Source organism: Rhinopithecus roxellana, chromosome 11, assembly GCF_007565055.1.
Source record: "Rhinopithecus roxellana isolate Shanxi Qingling chromosome 11, ASM756505v1, whole genome shotgun sequence".
NCBI classification, from domain to species: domain Eukaryota; kingdom Metazoa; phylum Chordata; class Mammalia; order Primates; family Cercopithecidae; genus Rhinopithecus; species Rhinopithecus roxellana.
In genome coordinates this window covers 82,134,708-82,144,276 of record NC_044559.1, presented here as the reverse complement: position 1 = coordinate 82,144,276, position 9,569 = coordinate 82,134,708, and positions in this window count along the sequence as shown.

Sequence of the window (9,569 nt, the reverse complement as noted above, 5' to 3'; positions counted from 1 at the left end):
GGGGGGGAGGAAGGAGAAAGGGAGGGGGGAAAGGGAAAGGGAAGGAAAAAGAAAACGCCACCTCCCCAAACAACTTCCCCCACACCACCAAAAGTCCCTACTCTCTCCTCTCCTCTCCTTTCCTTTCCTTTCCTTTCAAGATGGAATTGTACTCTTGTCGCCAGGTTGCCAGTGCAGTGATATGATCTTGGCTCACTGCAACCTCTGCCTCCCAGGTTCAGGAGCCAGCCCTCCCGAGTAGCTGGGATACTGGTGCATGCCACCATGCCTGGCTAAGTTTTTCATTTTTAACACAGACGGGGTTTCACCATGTTGGCTAGGCAGTTCTCAAACTTCCTGACCTCAGTTGACCCATCCGCCTCGGTCTCCCAAAGTGCTGGGATTACAGGCATGAGCCACCGCACCCAGCTCATGTCTTTCTTTACGGCATGCCCAGTTCTGGGGTTATGCTCCAGAGTGGAGAACTAGGTGAACTAGTAGAGTTGAGTTTGATTTTGTCCCTGCAGCAAGAGGTGAGGCACATCCCACATCAGGCACCGGGAGAGGCCTTCAGTACCAACAGCTACACGGAGCAAACCATGCCCAGCAGCAAGTGTGTTGCAGTCCCACAGAGAGCAGTGCTTCCCAGAAGTGGCTCCGAAATCTTCAAGTGGCCTAAAAAACCCAATTCTTTTTTAAGTGTGTAAGTTATAGATGATCTGATAAAGCCTACTTAGAAAGCCAGCATTGTGGAAAGAGGCTCACACCTGTAATTTTCAGAAAATCTAATGAATGATGATGCAGGGCTCTTAAATATTTATACAAGAAGGCAGGAGAGAACCTGCCAGCTTCCTCAGCTAGAGGCAACATCTTTTATGCCAAATATGAATCATCATATAGTATTCTTTCTCAAAGAGACTTAGTACTAGTCATAAATCAGCGTACTCGAGTGATCCAGACACTTTTATCAGTTTATAATCTCTTTTTCCTGCGGTTGTTGCGAAACTGTTTTCATTTTACTTGCAAGAGGTTCTGCCTGACGCAGCACAGCTGTGCACCCCTCTCCTCCTTTCAGCCACCCTTGCGTTTTTAAGTCAAAAAGGATTAGGCTTATCAGACCAACACCATAGAAGGAAATTATAATGAAACTAGTACAGTGCATTAAAGACCAACACAGCACAATAGTTAGGAGCCAGACTCAGTGGTTGAATTGACCTACATTTCAGGTTCAGCTCCATCAATTACTAAATGCGCCAGTTGACCGTGAGTCTCTAAGTAAATCACTCTCTGCATCAGCTTCCTCCACTGGAAAATGGAGACAATAATAAGAAAGTGCATGGAAACAGTGAGTGTTCTGTAAATGTTAGCAACTATTATCACATCTAGAAACCCATCCATTTGTGAAACCAGCTCTACAGACTCAAGGGCCTTAGAAGAATGTTTATGTCAAACAAGAAGACAAATACCAGGCTACTCTTGGCTTAAACTCAGCAGCATAAAAACAAAACTGAACTACATTCATACTGCTTTTGACCTAGTTAAGCTTTGAGGATCTTGAAAGAGAGAGAGGAATAGAAAGGGAACTGGTTTCACTTTGAAGGGTTTGCTTAGTCGATTTAGATAGAGTTGACATCTAGCAGGTTTTACATGCAGGTAGGTCAGGGTTTCTCAGTCTTGGCACTATTGGGATTTGGGGCTAAATAATTCCTTGTTGTCAGGGGCTGTCCTGTGTGTTGCTGGACATTTAGTAGCATCCCAAGTTGTGACAACCAAAAATGTCTCCAGATAGATCATTATAAAATGTCTCTGTGGGACAAAATTGGCCCCATTTGAAAACCATTGGAGGATATTATTAGATTGATAGATAGATTCATAGATAGATATGGATATAGATATGAATATCCATGAAGGTGTAGGGATAGACGCAGGTGTAAATACCTGGCGGATGGTTATCAGTGGGTAGAGTGCTCATCTTCTTGAACGCTCTACCATGCATCCATAATTATCTATCTAAAACACAAGTCTGATGGCATTGCTTGGCTGCTTTAAAGGCTTTACTTAGCTCCCTCTGCCTACCAAATTGTTTAAAGTATTTAATATTAAATGCAATGTTGTCCACAACTTGACCCCTTCTCATTTCAGATCCAGTTCCCCATTTTCCCCACTATATTGTTCTTCACCCAAACCTTCCACATACACAGACACATGCACACACTACACACAGACATGACACACACGGACACACACATCGTGCATATATACCCATATGTACAGACACACTGGTTTTCTGACAGTTTTACAAACACATCATGTGCTTTTGCACCTTCATTTTTGTTCTGTGTCTGTCTCATCCATCCCTGCTCCTCTACGTCTCAGCCTAGAGAACACCTGTCCCATTTTTAAGGCAAGCCCAAATGTGACCTCTGGAAAACCTTCCTGGATGCCACCTCATGGGCAGATTTAATCCTCGTCACCTGCAGTCACCGGATCCTCTGTACCTATGGCCCTCCCAGCCCTCTTCATCATAGCTCACAGTCTCTATTTGTCTCCTCTGTAATTAAAGACTGCATTCTTTTCATGGCTGTAGTAACACGGTCCCTGCTGGCTCATAGCAGGCACTTGATGGGGGTTTGCTGAATTGAGCATGTACGTTTCTCCAGCTTTAAACTTTAAAGCGCCACTCCTTCCAGGAGATTCCACAAATACTGACTGAGCTCCTGCAGTGGACACAATACCACATGGGTGCAGGCAAAGACTATGCAGCTCATGGGGAATAAGACAAATATGAAAGTAGAAAGTGTAACGTGATAGATGTAGAACCGGTGCTCTAGGGGGCTGGAAATATGGTGCTGTGGAGTGAGGGAGTGGAGAGCACACCTGCTTCATGGAGAATGTGGAGTGGGAATAGCAGGTAGATCTAGAGAGTCGGGAATGATAGAAAACAGGCTACCAAGCCTCAGATGGGGAAATTTCCAGTGGTAATTAGGGCACAGTAAATAGACCATTTGGCTGAAAGTGCAGTTTGGTATACAGGAAAAGTAGGAGAAAAACCAGAATACTAGGGAGGGGGTGTCTAGTTGAAGGGTCTTTTCTCCGAAGTGCTAATGGTTGCAAGAAAGAGAAACTCTCTTGAGCTATTTAAGCAAGTGTGGAGATGGGAAAGGGAGGCAGAGTGTAGGAGTATTGAATGTATTCAAACACTGAGGGGAAAAGGACGTGCAAAGATATGGAATATTGAAAATCTCTTGGGGCTAAGTAGCTAACCTCTTAGTCAATCTAGATGTGTCTATCAGTCAATTTGTCCACCATCTGTCTGTCTAAGACCATATAGTCTCCATCCTCTGTAGATTTTGCTCCATCGTCCTCTCTACAGTCCACCCACAAAGTAAATAGCTGTGAGATTACACTCCTGGGCTTTTATTCTAGTATTTTAGCTGCATGACCTTGTACAAGTTTTAAAACTTTTAAAACTCTAAGTTCCTCATCTGTTGGGTGGTCACAGTAATTTTCTTTCTTTAGATGATAGATAGATAGATGGATAGCTAGATAGATAATAGACACATATCTTGATGGGGTTATAAAAATTAAATAACATACATTAAACACTTCACATAGCACCTGCCATGATGAATACTCAATAAATAGTAGCCATTATTGTTATTACTGCTCAGGATTTCTCTGCTCCCATGTAACTTAAGTGTGCATATGCTTCAACTTGCCAAGGTACCAGTCCTGATAAAGGATCTTTCAGCTCAATCTCCTGACCTATTTCTGCATCCTTTGCTCAATTTCTTGAGGGGAGTGAGATAAAGAGAAGAGAGAGGAGAGAGAGATGAAAGAGAGAAAGAGAGAGAGAGAGAGAGAGAGAGAGAGAGAGAGAGAGAGAGAGAGAGAGAATCTGATTGGTCACAGGCTACATGGGTGGGTTAAGTGCCCTCTAATGGGCTGTGGCCAGGAATGATGAATCTTGTGGCATGCAGGGCTTCAGGGGTTGAGGCAGGTGATGGATTTAGATGAGATTGGATATGGATGGCAGGCCATGATATTTGTCTAGACAAGGCACCTGAATGCAAGGTGAAGAGAACAAAGGCAAGTTGAGAGGAGTCTGGAAGGCCAGTGAGAGTTGAAAGAGGTATACTCAGCAGGCAAGGGCCCCCAGCTCTGCCTGAATGGAAAAATGATAGCTCACCACTTTACCAGCTGCAGACATCAACAGTAGAACCATCAGGATACCCTAGAATGGAACTTGGGCCAACTTGGAAGACAAAACCCAGCACACACCCAAAGACCACACAGGGCAAGGGCTTTCTTCCTCACTCCACCTTCTTCCAAGTCCTAGACAATATCTCAGGGCCAAATAGGAGGGATAGAATAGAAAGGATGAGAAAGTATCCCCAAATGGCTGAGTTATACCTGTAGACTTAAATCCTTGAATCATGCCAAATGAGAGCAATCACGTTGTATATTCATTTTCCCTCCTTTCTAGTAGGCAGAAACCCATAAAGCAGCTTCATAGGAGGAAGAAAACTATAAGAAACTACATTTTCTTGGTATATCCAAAGGTTGTGACTTTGTAACCTTGTTCCTTTACAGGAGGTGTACCTGCCAAATTTTAAGAGCTGTCTTAGAAGATTCCCATCTTAAGGACAGAGATCATGTCACGAATCTATCCATCAAAGTTGAAAGAATACAAGTTTTGCTAAGTGCAAAATCACTGGGACCAAACTTGGATGCCCATTTACTAGCTCTGTGAAACTGGGCAGCTCCTTTAATTTCTCTTACCTTCCACTTCTCTTTCTGTAAAGTGGGCCTGGCAATCTTGGTCCTACCTTCCATTGAAGGCATTTCAGAAAGTCACATGAGATAATGTAAAGTAAATCTGCTTTCGAAGTCATATAGAATAAAAGCTTGAATTATTGTAAGAGTGTCCAGCAGATGGTGGGTGCCAAAAACTATGCAATAGTAAGTATGAAATTACTGAGTAATTTAATTCTATGCAATTTAATGGAATGTCATTTTTCCTACAGATATAGTGTATAGAGATTTGAAAAAGAAAGAAGACGCTGTTTCCTCATTTTAATACCTGAAGCCCTATTGATAATGGCAAAGTTTTATACATTAGAGTTTTCTTGACATGCAGGATGATTTAATCTAGTTCATTGTCAAGGTCAAGACCCTGTGTCTCAGTGTGGTTTCAAGACCAACGTCAGGAATAAGGTGTCTGTTTCCTGGTCCAGTGACCTTGCAACCATACCACGATGTCATTTTTTAAATGTCTTACTATCAGTAAAATTACAACAACAAGCAATTGACATATGACTTCACAGATTCCAAAATGCATTTCCATGTGTGATTTCCCTTGATCCTTTAAAATACAGGGGGAAGATGTTATGACCCACACTTTGTCACCGGCGAGGAAACCAAAGTTTGGGTACATCAGATAACATGTTCAGGAAATGACAAGTTGCATTTTAAGTCTCTTTTTTCAGTGCTCATATGAGATCAAAAAGATCTACAATTTCCACAAATGGAGAAGAAGACAATAGTCACTTCACAGTGCACACTAACGACACACATCAAAACCAGGAGATGAAGCAAGATTTCTGGATCAGAAAAAAAAAAAAGTGTGATGCTATGGTTTTAGAGGAACAAAGCTGAAGGCAGTGGAAACTGCAAGCGCATGCTGATTTCATTTAGAGCCTCTGATGCCTTCACAAGTTCATTTTAAAAATGAACATGACTTGGGTCACCAAGAAACCACACCAGCCATGTGATCCAGTTTGGTATATATTGTCCTTTGGAGTGAAATGCTGCTACACTGACAGTGTTTAACCCTAATTTAACTGGAAAGGAGAATTTGTACTGTTTAAAGGCAAATTTCTTTCTTTAATCATGGGACAAAACTTAAGGCCAACACAGTGGCAACGCCAGGGCCAAAGCAGGAGGTTCCTAAAAAAAATGGAAGACTGAAGGAGAGCTCGGTGAGAGGCAGAGTTCACTGGGGACACAGCACTAGATCCTGCTTCTTTTGCTATCTGCCTCTGGGGACACTGAAAAGTAGTGCTTTAGTGTTTCCCAACACCTTTTGAGATGGATTCATTTGTTACCCATTCAGTGAACATTACTGAGCATCTATTGGTTTTATAAAATCATTGAGAACAGGATGAACTTACATTCTAGTGTGTGTGTGGGCAGGCGGTGGGGCAGAGATACAAGTAGATAAAAGCAGAAACCATTTCAGAAGGTGAAAAGGGCTAGGAAGGAAATAAACATCAATGACAGTGACAGGGACATGGTCAGGGAGGGATTCTGTGGAATAAGCGCAGAACTGAGGCCTGAATGATGAGAAGTCAGCCATGAAAGGAGGTAGTACAAGACCGTTCTAAGTAGAGGGAATAGATGGGCAGGAATGAGCTAAGCCAATGTGGATGAAGTGTAGGGGATGTAAACCTGAAATATCTGGGACAGGTCTCAATCAATTTAGAAAGTTTAGAATTTTCCCTTTGCCAAGGTTAAGGGCACGCCCACGACACAGACTCAGGAGGGCCTGACGTCATGTGCCCAGGGTCATTGAGCACAGCATGGGGATAAATGGAGAAAATCAAGAGCTCTGTTTGGAATGTGTTAAATGTAAGTCACTCAGTCAATATCTACACAGTAGACAGTTGAATATGCAAATCTGGAGCACTGAGGTAAGTTTAGGGTCAGAAATGTAAGTCTGGGACTCAACATATGAGTTGAGAGACGGGATGAGTGCACCTAACGGGAAGGTACAGGTAGAGAAGAGAAGGTGGCCAGACTGGAGCCTGTTACCCTGTGACATTTATGTCACGTACCTGAGCAAGACCCAGCAAAGAGAACTGATGAAGAGGACCCTTGATGAAGTAGGAGGAAAACCAGCAGGGGATGCTGTTGGGGAAGGCAGGCACGACTGTATTGTGTGCTGCTGAAATGCTGAGTGTGATTGCGTTTCTAGGCAAGGAGGTCATTGCAAAATATTTATTTTAAGCCAACTGTAAAGTAGCCCAATTGTTAGCTCTAGGTAACAAATGCTTGCTGAATGAAGGGAGGAGTAGAAGGATGGAGGGATGAATACAGGGAAGGCCATGAGAAGATGAAATTTCTGAGTCCAGCTCTTGGCTCTCTTAGGGGCTACCTGCTTGGTCTTGGATTCACTTAGCACATGAATTCCTTATCTCTGAAAATGCTTTAACACAGCATATTAGCTTGGTTCTCCAGAGAACAGAGCCTACAGGATGCGTGTATATACACGAAGAGATTTAATTCTAAGGAATTGGCTCACATGATTAGAAAGTCTGGGAAATCCCAAGGTCACCAGGGAGAGTGGGCAGGTTGGAGACATAGGAGAGCTGAGGGTTTTAGTTCCAGCCTAAAGGCCAGCAGGCTTCAGACTCAGGAAAAGCCAGTGTTTCAGTTTGAGTCTGAAGGCAAGAAAAAAACCCATATCCCAGTGGGAAGGCTATCAAGCAGGAGGAACTCCTTTAATAGGGGAAAGGTAAACCTTTTTGTTCTATTCAGGCCTTCAGTGAACTAGATGAGGTTCACCCATATTAGGAAGGGCAATTGGCTTTACTCTATCGATTTAAATCCCAAAACAGACAAACCTAGAATAATGTTTAACCAGCTATCTGGGCAACCCATGGCCCAGTTAAGTTGACACATCAGTTAGCCATTACACACAGGCTGAAGGGCTCCTTGTCCAGGATATCTTAAAATAGGTTCTTGGGGTTAAAGTGTGGGCTTGTTTGCTTTATAAAGTCCCCAACACTTAATAGAGTTTGTGATTCTGGGATTTATAGGATATAAGCAAGTGAAACAAATACTTTTTAAGAACTAATTCAGGCTGGGCACAGTGGCTCATGCCTGTAATCCCAGCACTTTGGGAGGCCAAGGTGGGCAGATCACTTGAGGCCAGGAGTTTGAGACCAGCCTGGCCAACATGGTGAAACCCTGTCACTACTAAAAATACAAAAATTATCTGGACATGGACGTGCACCTGTAATCCCAGCTACTCGGGAGACTGAGGCACGAGAATCGCTTGAACCCAGGAGGCAGAGGTTGCAGCGAGCCGAGATCATGCTACTGCACTCCAGCCTGGGTGACAGAGTGAGTCTCTGTCTGAATTAAAAAACAAAAAACAAGCAAACAAAACAAAAAAAAAAAGAAAAGAAAAGAAAAAAAAGAACTAATTCAAAAATTGTATATTATTTGTTGCAATATTATCATGGAATATACTTACAAACAAACAGGACCTATGCTGGCAAGCACAAGGTGGTGTTTAAATGTTCTCATTTGAAAAGTCAGTATGGTTAGAGCCCCAGGAGTCTAACTGATATGCAGGGTTGTGATTTTTTTCTCTGGGGTTTCTCCTTTCCCCACCATGGGTCTATTGAAGCAGATCATCTTATTTCACCCAAAGGTTCGTTGGAAAGAGCTGGGTTGCAGGCTTAGAGGATGGCTCTCATGCTGTTTGTCCCCTGACTTCCATACGGTCCCCTTCTGTGCCCTGTATTCTCCCTGTTTGTTGGGGCTTCCTCTGTCCCCACTTGGAGACATCGCACCTGCGCAGATGCTGACAGACACCCATAGGTGGCAGCAGCCTTCTGAAGCAACAGCAGAGGTAACATGGGCGTCTGCCTTAGGAGCCGGGGCAGGGTGCAGAGTCAGGGTAGTGGGTGAATGTTCACACCAGCTGTGCACTTTCCTTTCCAAAGCAAAAAAGCGAATCTGTCCCGGCACATGTTAGAATATTTGTTATTTTAAATAGAACTAATACTCAAGATGGGAGGAAAGAAAGGCAGCAACTCCCAGCCTCTTAAACTTCGGGTTTACTTACATACCTTCAAAAACAAGTTGTACTCTTTGTCTGCGATTGTTGCTTCTAACATATGTTGGGCTCTTAGCATTTCCCAGCAGCTGCAGGCACAAGGACGAAACTTGCTCACTCTGCCTATAATCAGTTAAGAACAGATGTCCAAATAGATGTATCCCCCTCTAAACCTTAAGTAAAGATAATGTATGCAGAGTAAACAGAAAAGTGGGCATATTTGCCCAAATACAGATGACTTTGCTGGATAGAGGTGTGTTGCAGAAGTCATTAAACATGAAGGTTCAATAACGTCACATCAAAATACTGCATTTTACAAGAAAAATAGCTAATACCAGTGCTATTGGGTTTATCTTTCCACATTCAATGTTGCTGTCTCTGAATGCCTCTGCAGGCAGCAAGAACTAATGGGACGTCTTGGAAAACTCAGCCTGTTCTATGGGGATTCCCGGCAACTGTCCAGGACATTTGTTGAAGCATTCTGCTGACTGGAACAAGCCAGAAAATTAAAGCAAGTGTTTTTCACCTAAAGACAGGTTCCAGGAAAAAAAAAAAAAAAAAAAAAAAAGGACAGGCACAGTGGCGCAGGCCTGTAATCCCAGCACTTTGGGAGGCTGAAGTGGGCAGATCACGAGGTCAGTAGATCAAGACCATCCTGGCTAACACGGTGAAACCTGGTCTCTACTAAAAATATAAAAAATTAGCTGGGCACGGTGGCACGTGCCTGTAATCCCAACTATGC